This window comes from Sus scrofa, chromosome 9, assembly GCF_054392235.1.
Source record: "Sus scrofa isolate SSC_HxYL_T2T_F1_AM1 chromosome 9, Sscrofa_HxYL_maternal_Yorkshire_Landrace_v2.0, whole genome shotgun sequence".
In the NCBI taxonomy this organism is placed as follows: domain Eukaryota; kingdom Metazoa; phylum Chordata; class Mammalia; order Artiodactyla; family Suidae; genus Sus; species Sus scrofa.
The window spans coordinates 13,879,138-13,901,549 of NC_139391.1; the positions used below are offsets into that span (position 1 = coordinate 13,879,138).

General features: G+C 45.1%; 1 protein-coding gene across 9 annotated transcripts in view; it reads right to left on the bottom strand.

The window, feature by feature from the left end:
- The window catches only part of TENM4 (teneurin transmembrane protein 4), a 2,941,714-nt gene that overhangs the window by 805,514 nt on the left and 2,113,788 nt on the right, over positions 1-22,412 (bottom strand). For all 9 annotated transcript variants that reach the window (XM_084975397.1, XM_084975391.1, XM_084975384.1 and 6 more), the window contains exon 9: positions 6,484-6,655. The gene's annotated coding sequence lies outside the window, so the exon portion shown is untranslated. The remainder of the gene's footprint in view (positions 1-6,483; positions 6,656-22,412) is intronic.

Consider the following 22,412-nt stretch of genomic DNA (forward strand, 5'->3'; position numbering starts at 1 on the left):
CCTTAGTGGCAAAGCTGAGGGAACAGCATGCTTGCCCTTTCTGTTTGCAGCATCCGATGCCCCGTTTTCCACCTTGGGCGCTGGTACAATGCCTTGGTGCCTAGTAGCTGCCCAATAAAGAACAGCCGTTTTGCTTTATTTTTACATTCTTATTGAATCCCTAAGTCCTAACGGCTGCGGCATTTTGAAACATTAAAGTTATAGTAATAATCAATGTGTCCATAATAAAGTAACTCTTTATGATAACATATTCAATCACTATTATCACACGTGCAAGCTATATTCAGATCAGAATGCAGAGCCACCTTCTAGAAAGAGCTGAAGCGTTTCCAATGTGAAGGGCACTGAATACTGTACGTAGGGGTGTCTCTGATTTTTCAGGATGCTTCTGATTTCCTCAATTTTTCCTTTTTCAATAAAGGCAAATTATTAAATGTCTAATGGGAGGGGATTTTACCTTTAGAGTGTTGTTAGATTTTTCATACCTATAAGTTCATACACATCCTTTCTCAGACCAAGTCTCCTGATTTAAGCCTGCAGAAATTAGGGGCTGTAGCTTGGTGGCCCCGGGAAGCCTGTGGGGTAGACGGGCACACACATGATTCTCTGTTTTATCACGTGGGACACAAAGGTCAAGTACCGCAAATCAATTCTTTTCAAAGCACTGAGTGCAGAGCATGTATGAGGTTTTGAACTATTCATAATAACCACGCAAGCTGATTCTTAGTAATCCCATTTCGTAGGCTAAGAAAGGAAGCCTCAAAGCCACACTGCTGGGAACTGGCAGAGAGGAATCAGACGTGGTCTGCTGAGCCCCCAAACCCGTGTTCTTTCCATCACCACCACCTGGTTGCTGCTCAGGGACCCCGATGGCCTCCTCTATGCAGAAGACACCGGCCTCAGAGCTCCCAGCTAACAACCATTGCCTCAAAATGACAGGGGAAAATCGAGTTGGTCAGATGTGACCTGGAGCAAAGATCTAATTCAGAATCATTTAGTTTCATATCCGCCACCTGAGACCACAGCTGTATTCCTCCAGTGACTTTTCTAGATGCATAGGCAGGTTCTCTCTGACTCACTTTTTCTTTTTCTTTTTTTTTCTTTTTCTTTTTACCTTTTGGAGCTGCAAGCATAGCATATGGAAACTCCCAGACTAGGGGTCGAATCGGAGCTGCAGCTGCCAGCCTATGCCACAGCCACAGCAATGCCAGATCTGAGACTTGTCTGTAACCTACACCACAGCTTATGGCAACACCAGATCCTTAACCCACTGAGTGAGGCTGGGGATGAAACTCACATCCTCATGGATACGAGTCAGGTTCGTTACTGCTGAGCCACAGTCGGAACGCTCCTGACTCACTTTTTAGGACCAGCATTTACAGGGACCGAAACCACTTCCCAGCAGCTGACTTAACATCACCCCTGGTACATGGCAGTAGGAACGCCCACACCTATTTACTGAAAATTCCTGTTCTCCTGTTTTCCCCCAGTTCCCCGCTTACTCTTCTGCCCTGTGCCTGCATCTCCAGAACCACTGGGCATATCTCAAAAGCAAATGCTCAATTTGTTCTAATGATGCAAGAGGTAGAAAGAGCCTCTGGAAGGCCTAGTTACCTGATAACATTCATGGTGTTCATCCTTTGCCACAGCTCAGACTCTATTCTGATATTAAAAACAAGCTCCAAAATGCTGCACGTGAGTATCTGATCTCAGAAAGAGAAAGCACCTCTAAGGGTAATAAAGGGACGAAATCACAGGGAAAGATAGCAGGAGATTGACTGCACAAGACTTAAAGGGCTGCACGTCAGAGAAATTCATTAAAAAATAAAAGGCAAACAACACTGAGGAAATATTCTCAATAGAAGTGACAAAGGCCTAATATCTTTAATGGAGATGGATCCTTTATGGGTTTATAAGGAAAAATCAGTAGAAAAAGGAACAAGTGCCATGAAAGGATAATTCACAGCAAAGACAAATGGCTAATAAACCTGAAAAGGAGTTTCGTCTCACAAATAATCAAAGAAACGTAAATTAAAACTTTATCAAAGGACTAGCTTTTGAGTAGCCATATGTCAAAGGTGAAGAAGAAAGATACTCCCCAATCTCTGTGCGCATGTGGGACATGCTCTGACTTTTTTTCAGTTTGATACACGCGTTGTTTTACTTCGCATTTCTTTGACTATAAAAAGTTTTTAAAACGTCAATGTTCTTTGACCCATTAACTTCAATTCTAGCCAACTAGACTAAGGAAATAATGCCAAGGGTGGGAATAGAATTATGTCTGTTTATGGCAGCATTACTTACATTAACTAAAATTGGGGAAGAGGGAGCTCTAAATGCCCGGAAAAGAGGGCTGGTTAAATAAATTATGGTGCGTGCATTCCTTCGCAGGCACAAAAATTGCTGGAAAGCAAACAGCTGCAAGGACATTAGAAAAGGCTCTTGACACATATATCAAACATGTGTCCACACACATGCATATACAATGTAATCACACTGCTTAAAATGTTCCTTCTACATGTACACACACACAGAGGAAGGAAATACCTAAGTGTGCAACAGGTGTCATTTCTGCGCGGAGGAATTATACTACTGTGGGCATCTTATGTTCTTCTTAATGTTCAACTAGCATTTTCTATAAGCAACACATATTGCATTTATAATCAGAAAGAAAAAAAAAAAGCCAAAAAAGGTTGTTAACAAATCAGAAAAGAAAACTTGTAGGCAGCCTGTATTGGAGGCTCTACCAGGAAAGTCTAAACACACACTCTGGTCCCCAGAAGCTTCATCCACGGGGCCCATCACAGAGCAGCGCTGAGTCAGACTCTGGTATGAAGAGGTATGAACCTTCTTAGCTCAGAGCCAAAGTCACGACAAGCCAGTCAGAGCATGCCTGTTTATTATCCCCACATAGGTGACGTGGTAATGTGAAAATACATTTTGATACTTGCTGAAAAGTCAGGTACAAGGCCAGTGAGACACTTGCTACCACAAAGGTGAAATGTTCATGACTGTTTAACTCGGCTAGAAGCAGGTTGCCCTGAAAAAGTACCATTACTTAACATAAAATCCCTTTTAAAAATACTAAAACTCTTTACTTAAAAGTAATATACATACCTCATAAGAAATTAGAAAATAGAAGTGGAGGGAAGAAAGAAAATTATATTTCTATGATGCAAAGATGACCACAATTCAAATTTTGTTGTATTGCTGTCCTTAAGAATGGTATTTTTATTTTTGTTGATTTCTTTTGACTCTTTTCCCTCCAAACTCATGAGATCAGAGTATATATATTTTTAAATAATTTGTAAATTAGCCAGGTGCCCCTCTCTCTTTTGCAAAAGCCGATCATAACTTAAGGGAATGGGTAGTTCACCGAGTGTGTGCATGAGAGAGACAGAAGGACAGAGACTGTAACCATGGTGGAAGAAGAGGCCCATATCAGAGGTTCACAGGACAAAACTGACAAGCAAAGACTATTGCCAGTAAATCTGAAAGCACATATTAGTGGTATTTTCATTCCCCAGTTTTGATCAGTTTATTTTAAAAGACTGGAATGTTTTAAAGTCTCCTTTTGGAAATGGAGGCTTCAGTTTCAGAATGTTCAGAAACTCATATCCTTGGACCTGAAATGAGGCCAGGAGTCTAAATAGCAGTTTGAGGTTCTGAAGGCATTATTTGGTATCCGTTTCTATGCCAATAAAAATAAGAGTGGGCCAATCATGGCCTTTCTTTTCAAGGCAATTGCGGTTCTGTTTTGAATCATCAAATACTTCGTAAGACGGGCTTGGGTCTGTAATTGTCATCCACAGCAATCGCAGCCTGCAGAGTCATGTCTGCCAAAGACAGTACAGCCTCAAATTCCCCTGCTCTCTGGCCAGGAGGTTCTGTTCCTGAAATAAGCATTTGGGGATGATGTTTGCAACACAGTAAAGCCTTGAGAAATGTCTAGTACTTGAATAAGATCCGGATAATATTTTCAGTTATCTCCACCCATCACTTTAGAGAACAATGAGTTAAGGAGTGAATGAAAGAAGAAAGGCACTGAGAAGCTTTCAATGCAGAGAAAACAGGGTCCACGTATCAGGAAAATGATATTAAAAAAGATTTAGGGTCTCCCTCCAGGTTCTTTGATCTGTATTTTTTTAATTATGGCTTTTGAATAATAAATACTAACACAGGAACTGCTACTGTTTATCAAGTGTCTCAAGCACTGTGTAAACGCTCCTCCATAGATAGTACATTCAATTCTCCAACATTTGACAGATGGCAAAACCAATACATTGTGGAAAAGGTGGAATTTCGATACAATGTTTTTTTGTTTGTTTTGGCAGAGTGTTTCATAATGTGGTCCTTCCATTGTACCGATCATGAAGTTACACAGGGATCATTTTGGCCTCTGATAATCATTGGTTGAGATGTATTATTTATTTTTACAAACATCCCCATAACTGCGTCAGCAGTAGGACACTTCGTTAACATGTGCTGTTTACTTCGTCCACTTTTTTAATGTCCATAGCCCATACGTGCCCGATGTGACAAACACGGCATCAATGTTGGGCATGTGTTACTACATACACCTCGTCCTCACCGCAACCCCTATTGGGGGTGGGGGGGAATGACCTAGCAAAATCAATTTTCAAATGGAGAAACCAAAGCATGGGACAGTTCAATGACCTGCCTGACATAGCTAGTGAGCGACAGAATTAGAATTTGTACCCCTCTCAGTTCAGCACCCCATGCCCCATCCACTGCAGTCGCATTTCTACGGATCGATAAGTCTTTCGCACCATAGAATCACAAGCTCTAGAACAGGAAGGCGTATTAAGGCGCTCCTTACAACAAAGAATACAGACAGAGGAATGGAAGCCCAGAGAGATCAGTCATTTGCCCTGGGTTGCTCAGCACAGGAGTGAGTGGCAAAGCAGGCTGGCTGCTCTCAGTTCAGCCTCTTAAAGATAATTTCATTATCACCTGATGAAGGACTTCTAATCACAAGCAGGAGTTTTGCTGGTAGCTTCCTGGCTCTCCATCTTTCATCTAAAAGTTCTATCTAACTTGCTTGGCTTCTTACTCTTTCTTATTCATCCTTTCATGTTAAAGACCTTCAGCAATAGCGCAATGACAATGCTTGGCAAAGGCACAGGTGCCCTGGCTGTTCCTATGGCCCCCTTCTCCCTCCATTCAGGGCCCAGAGCTTTACAGACTCACGGATGCTTAGAAGTGCCAAACACCTGCTTCTGCTAAAGGGTGACAACTCATGAGGTGCCAGGACAAGGGTGGTGCTCTCCCTCTCTCTGACACCGGGGACAGCACTTGCCTCCTCTCCTGTGACATACTTTATGGCTTCCCAACTCCCCCCAGGGCCACCCCCTATGTGACAGGGACTCAGTGCTCAGATCCCCTAGTATGGAGCACACACAGGACAGCTAGGGAGATAGGTCTAGGCCTCAGAGCGTTCTGTGTCATGTGATTCTGCACATGGCTGGTAATAACTGAAGTCCAACCGCCGCATCTAGGGCTTTGCATGGCCTGCATCATTTCATGGCCCCTCGGGCCTTTCTCAAGGTGAAGAAAAGCAGCAATAAACAGTAGCTTGACCTTTCAGCTCGGCCCCCCTTGCCTGTGCTTACGGATATCTCTGCCTCCTTAGAGCCTGCTAGAATTGGCTGGAGAACAGTCCTTGACTCAAATAACTGAAAAATATACTTAACACAGCATTGATTTTCCATATAATTTTATAAGCACAAACATTTCTCTTTCATTTCCTGACAAACAACTATATTCCCCAACGTGTCCAATAAAAATCAGTAATTTGCACGTCACTGTCTTCATCAGTGGCTGTTGTTTGGAGTTTGTTACCAAGGCCAAGGTCTTTCTCCTGCGACCTCCACCTTCAGCCACCCCTCTCAAACCAAAGTGCGGGGGGTGGGCTGGGAAAAATCTCTCTGGATCTCTCTGACTCTGTTCAGAGCCCTTTATGGGAAAGCACATCATTTTCAAGCAATCCTTCACGGATAAAGGAAATCAGGGGTGGGGACAAAGGGTGTCACACAAAACACAGTGATAGTGCTGCCCCCTCAACTCTTGAGACTGTGCAGGGCCCCTCCCCCTCAGCGCTGGCTGCGAGGCAGGAAGCCAGATCCTTTTCTGCAGGTGCGTGTGCACACCTGAGAAGATTAATTCAATGACTGACAAACGTCAGAGGCTAAATGGACACCCTGAGCTCACGTGGCAGGCGTTCCTCTAAGGTTGCATCATAAGACAAATGATGACAGGAGTGAAAACCGAAGTGGGAGGTCGTGTCCCCAGAAATCTTTACCGCAGACCTCTTCCCCCAGCACCTGAACCCGGGGCTCCCATTTACACGCCGTTCCTAACTTCCAGCACAGCCTTCCTCCCAGCCAACTCACTTGTCTTTGAAACACCCACCCAGGCTGCATGTGGCAGCAAAGAAACAAAGAGGAAGGTATTGGTTCTCACCCAGAAGTCGTGTCTCCACGAGGTCTTTTAGAAGCGCAATCCTCAGGAGATAGGGCACCAGAGTTGCCGAGGGGACCTGAAATACCGGTTTGCCACAGTTCTGAATGAATGGACTCCAGGGGCCAAGAGAGGAGAAGGTGTCAGTCACTCAGAACCCGCTGTAGCTCAGATTCTGAAGCAGAAAAAAAAAGAAGCAAAGAAAAGCATCACTCAGCGATGGGCAGGCAGAGGAGTTCAGAAGCCCGGCTCTTTGGTGAGAAATGCCACGGCTCCTTCAAACCCTGATGGAGCCAGGACCTCAGCGCTGCTGCCTGTACCAGGACGTGCTCCGGTGGTTAGGTGTATTTTTTCCCCTCCCTCTTTCCCTGAGCCCTGGCACTGGGGAGTGTGGAATGGCTCAACCTGTTGTAATCGAACATGTGAGTTGCTGCTTGTTGCAAAGCTATTGCAGCAGCCTCTTCATTAAAAGAGGCTGTTCTTAGAGGCTGAGAATTAATCTCTTTGTCTAGGGTTGCCCGCTTGGGCTCTGAGCTGGGGGTGGAGGGGGTGCTGAGAGGGAAGTGGGCAAAGGGAGCTATGATGCTCCCTGGAGCAGTTACCCACTGTTCCCACTGGCTGGCGCCCCCATGGGCTCCTATTCTGGTGTCCAGTTCTTAGGAGACGTGGTAGCTGCTACAGGCATCTCCCAGTAAGATATTCTGTGCACAGTTGGACACTAACCCTTAATCCTACCCTCAGACCTTTGGCCTCAATTGAATGCTGCCTGCCTAAATCTCAGCTGGCCCTCTGAATCTTAGGTTTTCTGATCACCAGCACACTCAAAGGAATGGAACAATCTTGCAGCAAAAGAGGAAAGGCTTTCACTCCCCCCTTCCTTGATTCATTCTCTCACTCATTCATTCTTACAGGCCTGCATTTACTAGTTTACTCATGTATTCTTTCCCTCCCCCTTGCATTAATTCATTTATTTACTCAGTCACTCTTACATGTTCAGGTGTCTATGCATATGTGTATTACTGAATCATTAATTCCCCCACTCATTGACATATTTATTCATTCACCTTTTAATCCATTTATTAGTGGATTATTAATTAAAGGACCTCATCAACATGCATGCATGCATTTTTGCTTCTGTACAGCATTAACTTGTTCTTACATGTGTTTCTTTCTTCTTTCTTCCATTCATTGATTCATTAAGTCCTTTCCAAATGTACTGACTCAGAGATATGCTGTTCATTAACTTATATGTTCATTTATTTATGAACTCATTTGCTTAACTCTTTATCCATCAAACACACTGCAAGTGCCTACTACCTGCTAGGTGGTGTCGGGGATGTGAGAGGAAGAAGAATCAGGCACCCCTCTTGGCTTCAAAGAGTCAAAGAGAGGAGACAGGGTTATGCGGAGCCTGAACACAAAGAAGGAAGTGATGGATATAAAAGAGAGAGGGGCTGAAGAAGGTCCAGGAAGACATATCCTAGGGAGGTCTGGGGGGCCCCGGAGTTGGGAGCAGCTTGGAATGCTGGAAAGAACACTGGGCTTGGATTCAGACTTGCTGGCGTGGCCTTGAATCCTGCTCTGCCATTTAGTATAGTTTTGCCCTTGTGAATGAACCTCTCTGACTCTCAGTTCTCTTACCTTTAAAATGGAGAGGAGGCTGGTCTGCCTTGCAGACTGAAAAAAGGTGTGCTCGGTAATATTCATTTGCTTCCTCCTCTCCTTCTTTTTTTTTTTTTCCCAAAATCTTTTCAGTAAGTTTCTGTTTCCCTCTTCTGGGTGTGTGGGGGGTGCGGATAGAGGAGTCAATGGGAAAAGCGAAAGAGGAGCTTGAGCAAACATGGGAACTGGTGTGAAGGCTGAGAACCAGAGCTAATCCTGAGAGGTTTCCAGCCTTCCCTGGAGCCCCTGAGAAAGGCAGAAAGATACTCTCAAATACTCTTTCAAATGTAAAACCTGTCCAGGAAATTGGCCAAAGAAATCTATTAGCATGGGATTTGCATAACCTTCTTCATTGGCTGAAAGGGGACAAAAGATTTTACTGAAGACCAGTGAGATTTGGTCCTGGGTGCCAGCTGGGGCGGGGTCTGAGTGGTGGGGTGCTGGGCGTACCCCTGTAGGTCTGTGGTCCAGCCTACATTTCTTATGCAACTTACTCTCTTGTCCAGACCTTGTGTCAGTACTCTCTGTACCTCATCTGGCTTGTTTCTTAAAATGGCCTCAAAAGCCACATGTTATTAAACACAAGGCGACTAAAAGGCTCAGCACAATGTAAATCAACTATACTTTAATTTTAAAAATTATGAAAAATAAATAAATAAATAAATAAGGCTCAGCAGTTTGCTCAAGGTCATGCAGCTAACAGGTGGTGGAAGCAGAACTTAAACTCGGGTCCATCTGCTTCCAGAACCTTGGCTTTTATCTGCTGCAATGTGCTTTCCCACGAAGGTGTCCACCCTCTGTGGACATTTTTCAAAGGTCCATTTAATTGGGGGTGTAAGTGGCTATTGTCCAAAGATTTCTTACTACCTCTCTGACACTTGAAATGTGAACAGAAGTAGGCCATACCTTCAAGGGGATAAATGAGAGTTTTTATTTTAGAGTCATACACACTATGTGTCCACACTCTCTCTTGTTTCATTTTTATTTTAAAATATCCAGATCAGTGGGAAGTAAAAATAAGATGCCAAACACAAAGAGTTTCACACTGTCCCATGAAGGTAGGGGCCCTGGGTCCCTGGCTGTCTTGGCAGCATTGGTTGCAAAGCCCAGGCTTGCAGGCAAGAAATGAACAATGTGGCAGGTTGAGAGCTGCTATTCCAGCAGGGGCACAGAGCAGTCATAATCCTGAGCCACAATCAGGGAGAACAAGTGTCCTGGGCTGAATTGTATCCCTACAAGTCACACACTGTGGCCACAGCCCTGATCCCCAGGACCTCAGTCTGAGACTCTATTCCATTGGAGACAAGGCCTTCAAAGAGGTAATTACGCCAAAGTGGGTCCTGATCCAATCTGACTGGTGTCCTTATAAGGAGAGGAGGTCAGGACACATAGGGAGACACCAAAGCTGGCCCAGAAGGATGACCATGTGAAGAGCAGCATGAGGGCGGCCACCCGCCAGCCCAGAAGGGCGGCCTCAGAAGAATCCAACCCTGCTGACACCTTGATCTTGGACTTCTGACCTCCAGAACTGTGAGCAAATCATCTTCTGTTGTTTCAGCCTGTGCTGTTTATTCGCTATGGCAGTGCTTGAAAACTGGCTTATCCAGGAAGCATCTGAGTTTGGGGGGATTAGGAACATGGCTGTTCACAGCAGTAAGGAAGTACTTCAGTCTTTTCACAATTAGGGCGACCATTCAGGGCCATACCTCTGAATCTGCACGAGCCAGCGTGGTGTTAGTCAGGGAGAGGGCCTTAGACGGGTTCTGCTGGCTGGTCAGAAGAGCCTTTCCAAGTTGCCAGAGACCCAGTGTCACTGAGAGAGAGGGGTGGACACTGGTGTCCCCAAGAAGGTTCCCGGAAGGCTTGAACTTCTCCAGTGAAGGAAGTATGAAGGCTTGATTTCTGGACAAAGGCATCAGATTGAGCCCATGTATCTAGTTTTATTCCCTTAGACAATACACTACAGGAGTATTTTTGTGTGTTTTTTTTGTTTGTTTTTTAAAAGGCTTAATCTGATGCAGATAGGAAGAATGGAAGAGAAGGTGACAGCAGCATGTGAGCAGCTGGAAAGCAGGGAAAAGAGGCTGGCGGAAGCTTGACCCTGAAGCAGTAGTAGCAAGAGCTACCAGTTGAAGGGACTCCAGGCAGAACCTGCAAATGGCCCAGGGGCGGGCAGCTATGGGTCCTTCTGAACCCCAGGGAGAGGGGGCAGTGAGATACCCAGGGCCCCTCCTCTGCTTCCCATTTCCTGGAGGTGGTCCTCCGCCACCTGGCAGAAGTGCAGATTTATTTTTGTCTTTTTTTTTTTTTTTGGTCTTTTTAGGGTCACACTCGTGGCATGTGGAAGTTCCCAGGCAAGGGGCTGAATTAGAGCTATAGCCGCCAGCCTACACCACAGCCACACTAATGCGGGACCCAAGCCAAGTCTGTGACCTACACCACAGCTCATGGCAACACCAGATCCTTAACCCACTGAGCGAGGACAGGGATCAAACCGGCATCCTCATGTCCTCATGGATATTAATTTTGGTAGAGAAAGTATGTTCAGCAGAGTTTCTTTGAACTAAGGAACACCAGGTAGGTTGAGGCAGGGCCTTACACTGAACACAAAGACCTGGAGGGCATCTCTGCAGCCAGCAAGTCCAGGCCATCCCCACTGCCAGGTCCAAGTGCCAAACTCCTACCATTACCACACAATAGAGATGTATTGTTTTACACTTCTGGAGGTCAGGCGTATGAAACTGGTTCCAGACTAAACTAAGATCAAGGTGGAGGTATGGCTGTGTTCCTTCAGGAGGCCATAGGGTGGACTCTCTTTCCTTGCCTTTTCCAGCTTCTAGAAGCTGCCTACATTCCTTGGTTCATAGCTTCTTATCACTCTGGCCTCTTCTTCCATAGCCGTGTCTCCTTTTTTTGATTCTGAGCCTTGTACCTCCTTCATATAAAGACCATTATGATCAGAGGTCATCACTGGATCCTTAACCCACTGAGTGAGGCCAGGGATTGGACCTGCATCCTCACAGATGCTGTGTCAGGTTCCTAACCTGCTGAGCCACAACAAATACCTCTATTTCCAGTTCTTACATATGGCTAGATGCCTGAGGAGAGATTCTAGGGTAAACTATGGAGACCAAAACAAACAGAAAAGAGGGATTTGGAAGGGATGGAGCCCATGGAGGGAGAAGAAAACAAGCACGACAAAAAATTTCAGGGAAATCACAGTCATTAGGAGGAAAGCAAAGTTGAGGAGATCTCCTGGGTAGCAGAGCAAAAACAAAAACTTCCCAGGAAATGGGAAGCATGAGAGAAAAGACAGGGAACTTGGAAGACATACAGACTTAGGAGGAGCCAGATCTAAGTGACAGGAATTCCAGAAAGAGAAGATACAGAAAACGCATTAAGGACCTCATCCATAACGTAACTGGAGAACATTTCCCAGAATTAAAGGGCACGAGTTTTGAGATTTAAGGGCCCACTGAGTGCCCGAGGAAAAACCACTGTGGAATTTCACAACACCGGGGACAAGGAGATCTTCCAGCACTCGAGAGAGAGGAGTCAGGGCCAGACAAGGGATGCGGGGTAGGAAGGTCTTTGCACTGCTCAATGGCAGCTTTAGAAACCAGGAGAGAGGGGGGCAAAGCTTTTCAAATTCGGAAGGAGTTACTTCCAACTCTGAATTCTGTGTGTGAGGGTGGGATAAAGACATTTTCAGATACTCAAGGCATCAAAGCATGTCCACTTCCATACACCTTGTCTCAGGAAGCTACCGGAAGATGTCTTCCTCCCAAACCAGGAAGTAACCAGGAAAAAGATGTGACACCCTTCGGCTATTAAATGTGAAAGGGAAAACGGAGGACCCACTAGAGGACAGAGGAGAGGGGCGATGCCAAGAAGGCGGCAGGGGGATGTAAGGGATGAGCGATGAGCCTGGCAGGGGCATTAAATAAAAACAAAAGAATAAAAAAAAATCCAATCACTAGCAAATATCCATCTGATGGTGTTTTGAGTTATCATTAATAAAAATGACATATATTTCCCTACAGATCATGACATACTGCTGTAAATAGTGGTTAATCACTGGCTTCTCAGAACGAAAAGACCAAACCCTCTTCCTCCTCTGTTCTTCTACTCCCTGGTGTTCCCAGAGAGACACCCATCACTTGGACAGAGGGTATTCAAAACTGGGGGAAACCAGTCTCAAGGAACATTCACTGCACACCTGCCATGTACCAAATGTTGAGCTGCAGGCTTGAAAATACTCCTTCTGACTAAATCAGAGAGATGATAACAGGCAGAATTCTTAGGAATTACAGTCACCCATAACCTGGGCATCGTGGATAAATCCCTCGGTCGCCCCTCCCTATCTGCACCTGTAAAATGGGGAGAATGTTGTCCAGCCTGGCCTGCTCTGCCAGGTAAGGGACCTTGTCACATGGCATGAACCCTAAAGTGTCTTGCAAGTTTTACTGCTGAAGTTATTCTTCCTCATGAAACAGCACTTTATAGGTTTGAAAGCATTTCATATTCCCTATGTATTTCATCCTCCCAGCATCCCAGGGAGGTGGCCTGGGATTGGAACTTTTCTGGTACTTTTGGGCAAGGCCATCAGAAAGGGGCAAGTATGGTGTTAACTCAGTGTTATCAGCACTTGGCATCTACCAGGTATGACTTGAGCTTTTTCAGTGTGAATATTTTCATTTAAAAAGTGGTCTACACAAGGATACTCACGCATGACTAGGGTGAGTTCTCTTTGGGTTTGTTCTCTTTGGCAGACCATGGGCTCCCTACCAAGGCCTGTGCCTCACTCAGCTCAGTGTCCTCAGAGACTAATCTAGTGCCCAGAAGAGAAGATGAGCTCAGGTGTGCTCCTGCATCAATGAATGAACAGGTTTCCATTCATTCCCAGAGAGCCCGGGTAGCCAGGAAAATGCTACCACAATGATCGCAGGCTGGGCCACCTCCCAGTGTCATGAATACAAGATGAGAAGTTCCCGGAATAAAAACTAGAAGTGTAAACTGGGAAGGGAATAGATTAAAATATATATGAAATTTAAACATACAAACATACATGGTATTTAATTAAGATCAACACTAAGCAAATGAGAAGCTGTGTCTACGTTGACATCTCAGTTCTTGCCATAATTTTTGATGAACTTCTATTTCTCATTATGACTTGAGGCGTTTGAAAAGGAAGGAAATCCTGAGACTTAACCTTGCAAGTAAAACAATGAACACAATTTTCCAATTAACTAAATCTAAATATTTTTTTACTTAACCAACTAAAGAGGAATCAGCTGCATTAATGAAGTGCTTAAATATGGAATGACTAGAGGCAGGATTAATACCGACCCATCCTCTGTGCCACTGGTCACTAATGGGCATCTTTTATCTGTTTGACATTGGTGAGCATATAGAAAACCACTGTGATGTCTCACTAAGGCCCAGAGGCTAAAGTGACTGTACTCTGGACTTCCGGTTACAGGATAAAAATAGAGACTCCTATTATTTTCACAAAGGTAAAGTCTTTCTTGGACCAGTTTTTTTTTTTCTCATCTGTTAAATGGCCATGAATATAATTCAACATTACGGGGAACGAAGAGATGCTCATTTAACAAAAGCTATTGCGGAAACTGCTTGATGAACTGAACAAGTTATTTAATCTCTCTCAATTTCAGTTTTCTTGTCTATAAAAGAACAACAACAAAACAACAACAACAGTATCTGCTGACAAGGGAATTTCTGAGGATTCTAAATTTATGGAAGAGAATCAACAGACCTCTGTCATGCACTCAGTGTTGAGCCAATGTGGACATCGTATTTGTTATTCCTCTCCAAGTTGAAGACAAATTCTAAAGCTTTTCTATTGGGCAAAACTTTGAGGTTTCCTCTTTGGAGTTGGCACGCAGGGGTGCACTGCTAAGCCTCTCACAGAAAACTTCAGGTCTGCTTCTCTTCTTCCCGCACAACCTCTAAGAAAATTCACTGTCTCCACCTGGCCATTCGGTACATTCACCAGATATGTCCTCAAATGACTCAGGATTATTTCTAAACTTTAGCCGAAAAGGCCAAAGACTTGTCCACGTAGAGAACAATAGAATCAATGTTTTATTGACAACTTGAAGGTAGAGGGCACAGAGGAAGTATTTTCTAGAAGGAGGCTTTCTTTATCACGGGCTAAAGGGGGCTGCCCTTTAGTTTCATCTGGTAGCTACTTTAGAAAAGTTATTTTTTGTGTGTTTGGTCATAAAATACATTTCTACAGGAAAGAAAGGAATGGCAGCGAAAGATGTTGGAGGGTTGGAAATATGGAAAAGACACACTCTTGGCTATGTGACATTTGATATTTGCATTTCAGGAATCGGATTTGGGAGAGCGGAGATACACAAATCTCCAGGTGGCAGAGCAAAGAACTCTCCTGTTTCACCTTGTTTGAAACAGGATCACCAGTGATCTTAATAGTCTCATTTGTAGCTTTCAAACAACCTTCTAATTAGACATGGTGTGTAGGTGCTGGAGAGGAGGCTGGAAGGCAGACCTTTCTAGCCCTGTGTCTGCCCTCCTGCGCTGAGGTCTCTGAGCACATGTGTTCTCCTTTTTGGGTTGTCAGTTAAATTACATTTGTAAAATAGCAGGGTCCTTCTGAGCCATCCTTTTCACCACCAAGGACCCCCTTTTTCTTATTTTCCCCACGGGACCCTATGTTTTGCTAGACTTTGCCTACTAAACAGACAAGATAAGGAAGCTTAGGAATAAGGAGTTTGTTGAAGGACTTCTGGAGGCAGGCAAATTATTTGGAAGGCAAATTAGCCTTTGGAGGGCAATGCAGTCCCAACAGCAGAGACGATTCCAATAATAATTCCAGCTGTACTAACCGAAATCATTTATTAGGAGCTTGCTATGCGTCAGACACTCTTGACTGTTTTGACCCATCCCACAAAACAGGAGGAAGGGGCCATTATTTCTCCCCTTTACAGGAGAGGAAACTGGGGCTTAAGGGGTTCAGGAGCTTGTGTGAGGTGACACAGCTAGTGAGGGTCAGAGGAGAAGCTGAGCTCAGGTCTGTCTGACTCCACAGTCCAAGCCCTTGACCACTAGACTCAACTGCCTCTTAGTTTCAACAGAAAAATGTCCCTCACATAGGGTTCAAGGTCTCAAATCAAGAAATATGTGGAAAGCTGAAAAGTTACCATTGTCCCTGAGAGTCCCCTAAAGCCATAATTGTTGCAAGATAGTCACACCACAGCCTGAGACCACACAGAGAAACGGCATTGAGTATCCACCTCGGGTCTGCTGCAGGCACACCTTGTTGGGAGAGTTGATGCCCTCTTCAAAATCTTTATGTTATATATTGTTTTTCCTTTATACTGTCTCCTTTTCTCCCCCCCTTTTCTTTTTCTTTCTTTTTCTCTTTTTTTTTTTTTCTTTTTAGGGCCCCCATGGCATATGGAAGTTCCCAGACTAGGAGTCAAATAGGAGTTACACCTGCTGGCCTACACCACAGGCATAGCAACACAGGATCCCCGGCCCACTCAGCAAGGCCAGGGATCAAGCCTGAGTCCTCATGAATACTAGTCGGGTTCATTTCCACTGCTCCACAACAGGAAGTCCTCCCCCTTTTCTTTATTGAAACAGAAACAATTGTCAGGACTTTTCTTTCTGCCTCCTTAAGTTACCTGCACGCACATAGGGATGCTGCAGTGTTACAAGGATGTGCCATGTACACCCACGTGCTCCTTGAGCGTAGGTCCTAGGATAGTTCACCAGTGGATCCACGGCATTTATAGAAGATGCTCCATAGACATCCACAGCAAATATAGAAGATGTTCCATAAATAGATGAATGGACGGACAGAATGGAGATATCCCCGATGCCTGTTTTTTCCTGGTTTGTGTTTCCCTCTCTTTTGAAGACCAATCATTGACATACCACCAACACTGACTATTGTTAACATCCTGCTTCGTAACACACATTCTTTCTTCAGAAGCACTGTGCTAGGTGACGGAGACAGCCACGAGGAAGACAAAGACGTGTACTTTGGGGGCCAAGAAATAACCCAGTCCAGTCCAGTTCAGCTCATTCGGGCGCTTAGGCCATACTCTGGTGCTCAGAAACAGGACTCTATCCATTTGGGAATGGGCATTCTGCGTGTTTAACAATCAGCCTTAACGGTGGATTGCTGTGCTGTTAATGCCACCTTGGGAAACTCTGCTTCTAGAAGCTCCTTCAGTCATCTCTCCTGGAAAAGGACAGAGATCCTGGCTTCCAGTTCTAACTTGGCACACCTCTGGGATCTCTGGCGACTCACTTGACCTCTCTGAGCGTCATTTTTCTCGTTTGTGTGATGGAGAGAATCATATCTACTTCACAGGGCTGGTGTAAAGATTTGCTAAAATGAGACGTAAAAAATGCCAATGATGCCACTGACTACTCCAGCGAGGGTAGGGGTGGTAACAGCGGTAAGGGTGGCTGTAATAACGATGATGAAAGCTAGCACTTACTGAGCGACCGCTGTTCTCTACACATACTGGGTGAATTATCTCTCTTAATTCTCGTGACAACTCATACGGTGGGAATGAATCTGCCTTTTTTTTTTTTTTTTAATGGCCTCACCCATGGAAGTTCCCCCGGCCAGGTTGAATCTGAGCTACAGCTGGGACCTATGCCAGTCCCTGGATAGGGATCTGGATCCTGAGCCCACTGCACCAGGCCAGGGATCGAACTGGTGCCGCCAAAGTCTGTGCCACAGTGTGAATGCCAATGTCAAGTTATAAGATGAGGAAACGAAGGTGAAAGAAGTTAAGAAATTTTCTCAAAGCCCCAATGTCAACATATAGTAGAGATGGAATTAAAACCCTTATCTACTGCATCTCAGAGCTTGTGAATTCCATTCCTGAGCTTTCCAGCTACCCTCACCCAGAGGCCAGGCAGGTCATTTAGATGAGGCACCAGGCAGGCAGGTACGACTGGGGAGAATTAGAGCCCTCTTGCCCCATTCCAATAGCATGGCTGCTTGTCAGCTCACAATGCTGGGGTGGGGGCTGAGGGGAATGCAGATACAGAATTGTCAAAGAGTCTCATTTTTTTTTTTGCAAATAAATCCCAAACTTTTGGATATGTTAATGTGCTCTGTCATGATTGTAAGATGCTACTTCAAGAATTTTGAAATTGCTTCTGACCTACCTAACTTCTAAATGTCACTGCCCTTTAAAGGCACACAGAAGCTGGTTTTCTGAGAACTGTTACTCTGTATCCTTTTCTCCAACTCAGGCTCTAATATTGTAATGAGAGAGACAGAGGGGAACTTGCTGAGAAAGCCCTGTACTCACTCTGGTTTTCTGCTATGCAGACAGTGGTCCTGAATGTTGGACCTTTAACTATTACCTGTGACTGGTTGAGAGCCCAAGGGCTGGGGTTGAGGAGGGGGTGGGGAACAGGGTCCGGGATGGAATGGGAGGGTAGAGGATGGAATTGGGGGGGAGGGGTGGCCACTACAAGGCAGCACTTTTCAGGTGCATATAAAGGCAAGAGGGGAGGAAGAGAAGGATGGTGGTTTACCAGGCCCCCTGGTAAAGAAGCCACCAGGGATCTGCCCCCTTCCCCCACTGTGGGAGAGCACGCTAACCCTTTCTCCAAAATCTCAAGGCAAAACAGATTTCACAACCTCCTGGGGTGGGGGGAACCATCTCTGGGCCCGTGCCCAGCTTCCAGGCACTTTCCCAATCCAGCATGCTGAGCAGTTTAACCTCCTGTCCTCTCCTGGACTAATGAAAATAACTGTAAATGGCTTATTTATAGATTGACTTAAACCATCCCTTTTTCCACAAAAAGAATCTGAGGGGTCTAATTTGCACAGCAAGGACCGCATACCGAAGAGCTTTCATCCTTTAACCCTCCTGACAGCCTCATCTTACACAAGTCAGAGAGGTTATGTGACTGACCCAGGCTATTTAGTGGATAAATGCCAGGGCTGGGAGTTCTGAACTGGCCCCCTTGGATAGTGATGCATCATTTCCCGTGGTACCTCACTCTGAGGGCGCAAGGATGAAGGAGAGGAATACAATGGTCATCCCCCAGCACAATCACTAGCATCATACCAGGAACAGGACCACAGCTACCCCAGCAGCCCTGTTCTCATACAGCTCTCTGAAGGCAGGAGTTAGTAGTTACAGAATGTCACTGAAGATACAGTCATACACCACACACACTCTCAGTCCTCTGCCTGTGTCTCATAATCACTATGTCAATGGCATTCTTGGGCTTGTTTATTGCATTCGCTGATTTTGTAGTTTCTTGAGTTAAGTTTTATATAATTTTTCCCCATAATAATTTGAAGAGAAGATGAATTTTTGATATGCTTTTAAGATATCAAAGTAAAGGATTTTTTTTTTTGCTACTTATGTTTTAATTTGCCTCACCTTTCTTGAGTATCTACAGAAAAAATTTCTTTCTTCATTTCAAATAAAAAATGTATATTAATCTTTCTGGTTTTTATATGTTTATATCCGAGCTTCTTACAAACCCATGCTTAAGAAAAGGTGGATGAAGCCAGCTGTTGGTACCTGGTTGCTTAAACAGTTGACTTTTGAACAACATGAGTTTGAACTGCGTGCACCCACTGAAACACAGATTCTGGTTTTCCAGCAGTAAAGCCACAGTACTACATGACCTGTGGTTGCTTGAAACCATGGATGCACAACTGCAGATACGGAAGGAGCAACTGAGTATATGGAGGGCTGATTATAAGTTATATATAATTTTTCAACTGTGTGGAGGGTTGATGCCTTGATGCCTCTAGCCTAGCCCCCACGTTGTGCAAGGGTCAAATGAATATGCTTTTTTTTTTTTTTTTTTTGCTATTTAGGGCTGTACCTGACCAGTTCCCAGGCTAAGGGTTGAATTGGACCTACAGCTGTTGGCCTATACCACAGCCACAGCAATGCGGGATCTGAGCTGTGTCTGTGACCTATACCATAGTTCATGGCAATGACGGATCCTTAACCCACTGAACGAGGCCAGGGGTGGAACCTGCATCCTCATGGATCCTAGGCAGCATCGTTAACTGCTGAGCCATGAAGGGAACTCCTGAATAAGCTTTCAATGACTTTTTTAAAAGTATGCCTAAATCCTATGTGATGCTTTTGATGGAGGTCTCCAGCAATGCCAGCCTAGCAGAAAGACTGGGATCTTAGAGGTGTCACAAACCTTCATCTTGAATTCTAAACTGTTCCTGTTTTACAGCTGTACCAGTTGAGGCCCATCAAAATCAGATGGCCTGTTTCAGGTGACACGGCAAGCTGTCTTGACAAAAGCTGGCAAAACTGTGAAACTGGGTTAGATGACATTTCAGGGTCACCATGGAGAACAATGGCTTCCCTTGTGAGCCACCAATTGCTCTCCCAGAGTGGGCTATGTCTCTGGCAATTTCTATCCTTGAAAGGCCCTACGTTGCATAATCTTACTCTTGGGGGTAAGAAGGAGATGGGATCTAAATGATGGCATTTGGGGAACCTACTTAGAGATCTTGCAAGGTCTCCTTCACCATTTTTCCGAGGAGGGTGTATGTCCCAGAAGTAAGTATGACCCTTTGGCTCCTCTGAGTTTCCTGGTAAGAGTATCTGTGAGGCAGTCATTCACACACTAGTATGTTTTAAACTTCTCTAAAAAGATAACCCTTTATTGCACAGACCCTGAAAGGGTAGAGGTGAGAGGTGGGGGAAAAGTAAAGCTTTGCTCTCCTATCTTCCTGCTGTGAAATCCTATCCATCTTTCAAGATTCCACTCAAATGTCATTTCTTCCAGAAAACCTTCCTCAATCTTTCTTGGTAGACAGGTTGCTCCCCTTTGACTGCTTCAGTAAATACCTTGGTCATATTCTAGTCCAGCACTTCTCATAATCTCTCCCATATGTTTAGTTATTTGTGGGTTGATTTTATATTCCTTATAGTTCTCCCAGTACCAGGAGCCCCTTGAGGGCAGGGGGTACTTTTACTTCCTTACCCCATGTATTGCCTAGCTTAGAAAAAGTAAGGTTACCTTTTGGTATCTTGAAGCCCTGAAATGACTTAGAAGGCAGATGTGAGGTGGTTAAGGCCCAGTCTTGCACAGCCTTCTCTAACTCCTGGGCCACCTCTCTACAGCAAAGTTTGCCTCCCTTCAAAAGGAGCCTTCATTCTCCTCTCTCCTCTCATACCCTGGTGCAGAACCCAGTGTGTGCTGCCTGCCTACCTGCTCTGGTTCCAGACGGTGCAGGGTAGATCCCCAGCTTCATGACCTCAAACAAGTTACATCATCTCTCTCTTCAGTTTCCTCTTTCATAAAACCTGCCTCTTAAGGCTGTTGTTCTGAGGATTGAATATTACACGTGTAGTACTTAATACAGCACAATTTCTTGCACATACTAATCTCAACAAATAGTAGCAATGATTTTTATTTCAATGAAGTGAAGAACAAAAAATGCTTAGGACAGTGTCTGGCATATAATAAAGGTTGGGTGTAAGCTGCCATTTTTATTTTTGTCTTAGGAAAGCAGAGCAATGTCGTTTGGAATCCTTGGAATCCACATTGAGCCAAATTCCTGTTCGTTAACTGCTAGCTAAGGTATCCTGGGAGAATTGATACATCTAAAAGCAGATCTCTCATCTCTAAAATGGGGGATATTGCTACTCTACAGGATTGTGGTGATGCTTTAGAGAAAGGAAAAAAAAAATGACTTAAAAGTTGTGGCAGACTACATTTACCAAAGATAGCAACAATAATATCTATCAGCCAACATGCTCTTCTAGAAAATTGTTACCAGCATCCCAATTCCCAACTTCATCAAGAGGCAGAGCCTCGGTCCTGTCTTCTTGAATCTGGTTGGGCTCACAGGTCAAGAGAACACAGTTGTTGAGATGCTGGGTGACCTCACAGCTAGGTCATAAAATGCCCCAAAGCTTTCATCTTGTTCGTTGTCACTTGCCTTTGGATCCTTGAGATGCCACCTAAGAGGGCCACATGGATGAGGAAGTGCAAGCTGCAAGAAGAGGTCATTCAGCAGGTGGCTCACAACCTCCCCAGCTGATGCCCTGTGGCTCCCCAGCCACAGGGCAGCATCAGCTGCACAGGTATGGAGTGAAGATGCTTGTAGATGATGCCAGCCTTAAAGCCTTCCCAACTGAGGCCCCAGACAGCGTGGAGTAGAGACAAGAAGTTTCCTACAGAAACTGATTTGTTTTAAGCCTGGAATTTTGAACTAATTTGTTATGCAGCAATAGTTCCAATAAACTGCTAGTACCTAGTAAAGACCAGATAAGAGGAAGTAACAGGATGTGTTATTAGAGCTGTTAACAGGATGTGTTATTAGAGCTGTTGTTCTGAGGATGTGTTATTAGAGCTGTTGTTCTGAGGCTCTCACGGGGGCTTGTCCACCCAAGAAGCCCTAGAGTACAACCCAGCTGCCGGAAAACCCCGCCCCTCGGTCTTCGGCCCCGCCCACCAGCCTCTCAGCCAATGAGACTCCAGCCCGTAAGCCTCCCTCTCCCTACCCCCTCCCTATTCCTGGGGCAGAGGAGAGAACGCTGGGTTGAAGTGGCTTATTGGAGTCCTAGGTGGAAACTGTGGCAGAGCCCGGAGCCCTTCTTCCTTGTTCGGGCAAGGCTGTCCCAGTGCTCGGGCTGCTTTTGTGGAGGGCTGGTCCGCTCTGCCTGGGTGAGGACAGCGTCGTTAATCTCCTGTCCTTGGCCGCTGTTACACTGTTACGCGGTGACTGGACGGAGGTCAGCTTCACTGGACACATTCTTTGTTGCAGTTAAGCCAAGCCCTTCAGCTCTGAGAATTGGCCTAAGCTTGATTAACTCGCGAGGAAGAGGAAAATTTACATTGTGGGGACTGCAGAATGAGATATTTAAGCTGTTCTCTTAAAAATAAATGCTTTCCATCTTGCTGCTTTCAAAGCCAGATGCTCGCCTGCTTGCAGCCTGCGTGCTCTCTCTCTCCCCACCTCCCTCCAGCGTCTCCTACTCTACTCCCCTCTACTCTTTTTGCTCTCAAACTGGCTTGCTCCCTCCTCCCTCTCCAGTGTTTGCTCCCTTTTTGCCTCCACGCCTCCTCTCTGTTCTCTCTCATCTCTTCCTGCCTGCCTCTTCATTGGTGTCTCCTGTCGTTTTTTTTTTCTCTCTTTTCTGCTTGGCTCTTTCCAGGAGATGCCACTTTTCAGCACCGTTGTTTCTGAGTGGTAAAAACATGCCAGTTTTGGAAGCTGACACCCGTGTGGTCCCCAAAAGGTAGCAGAG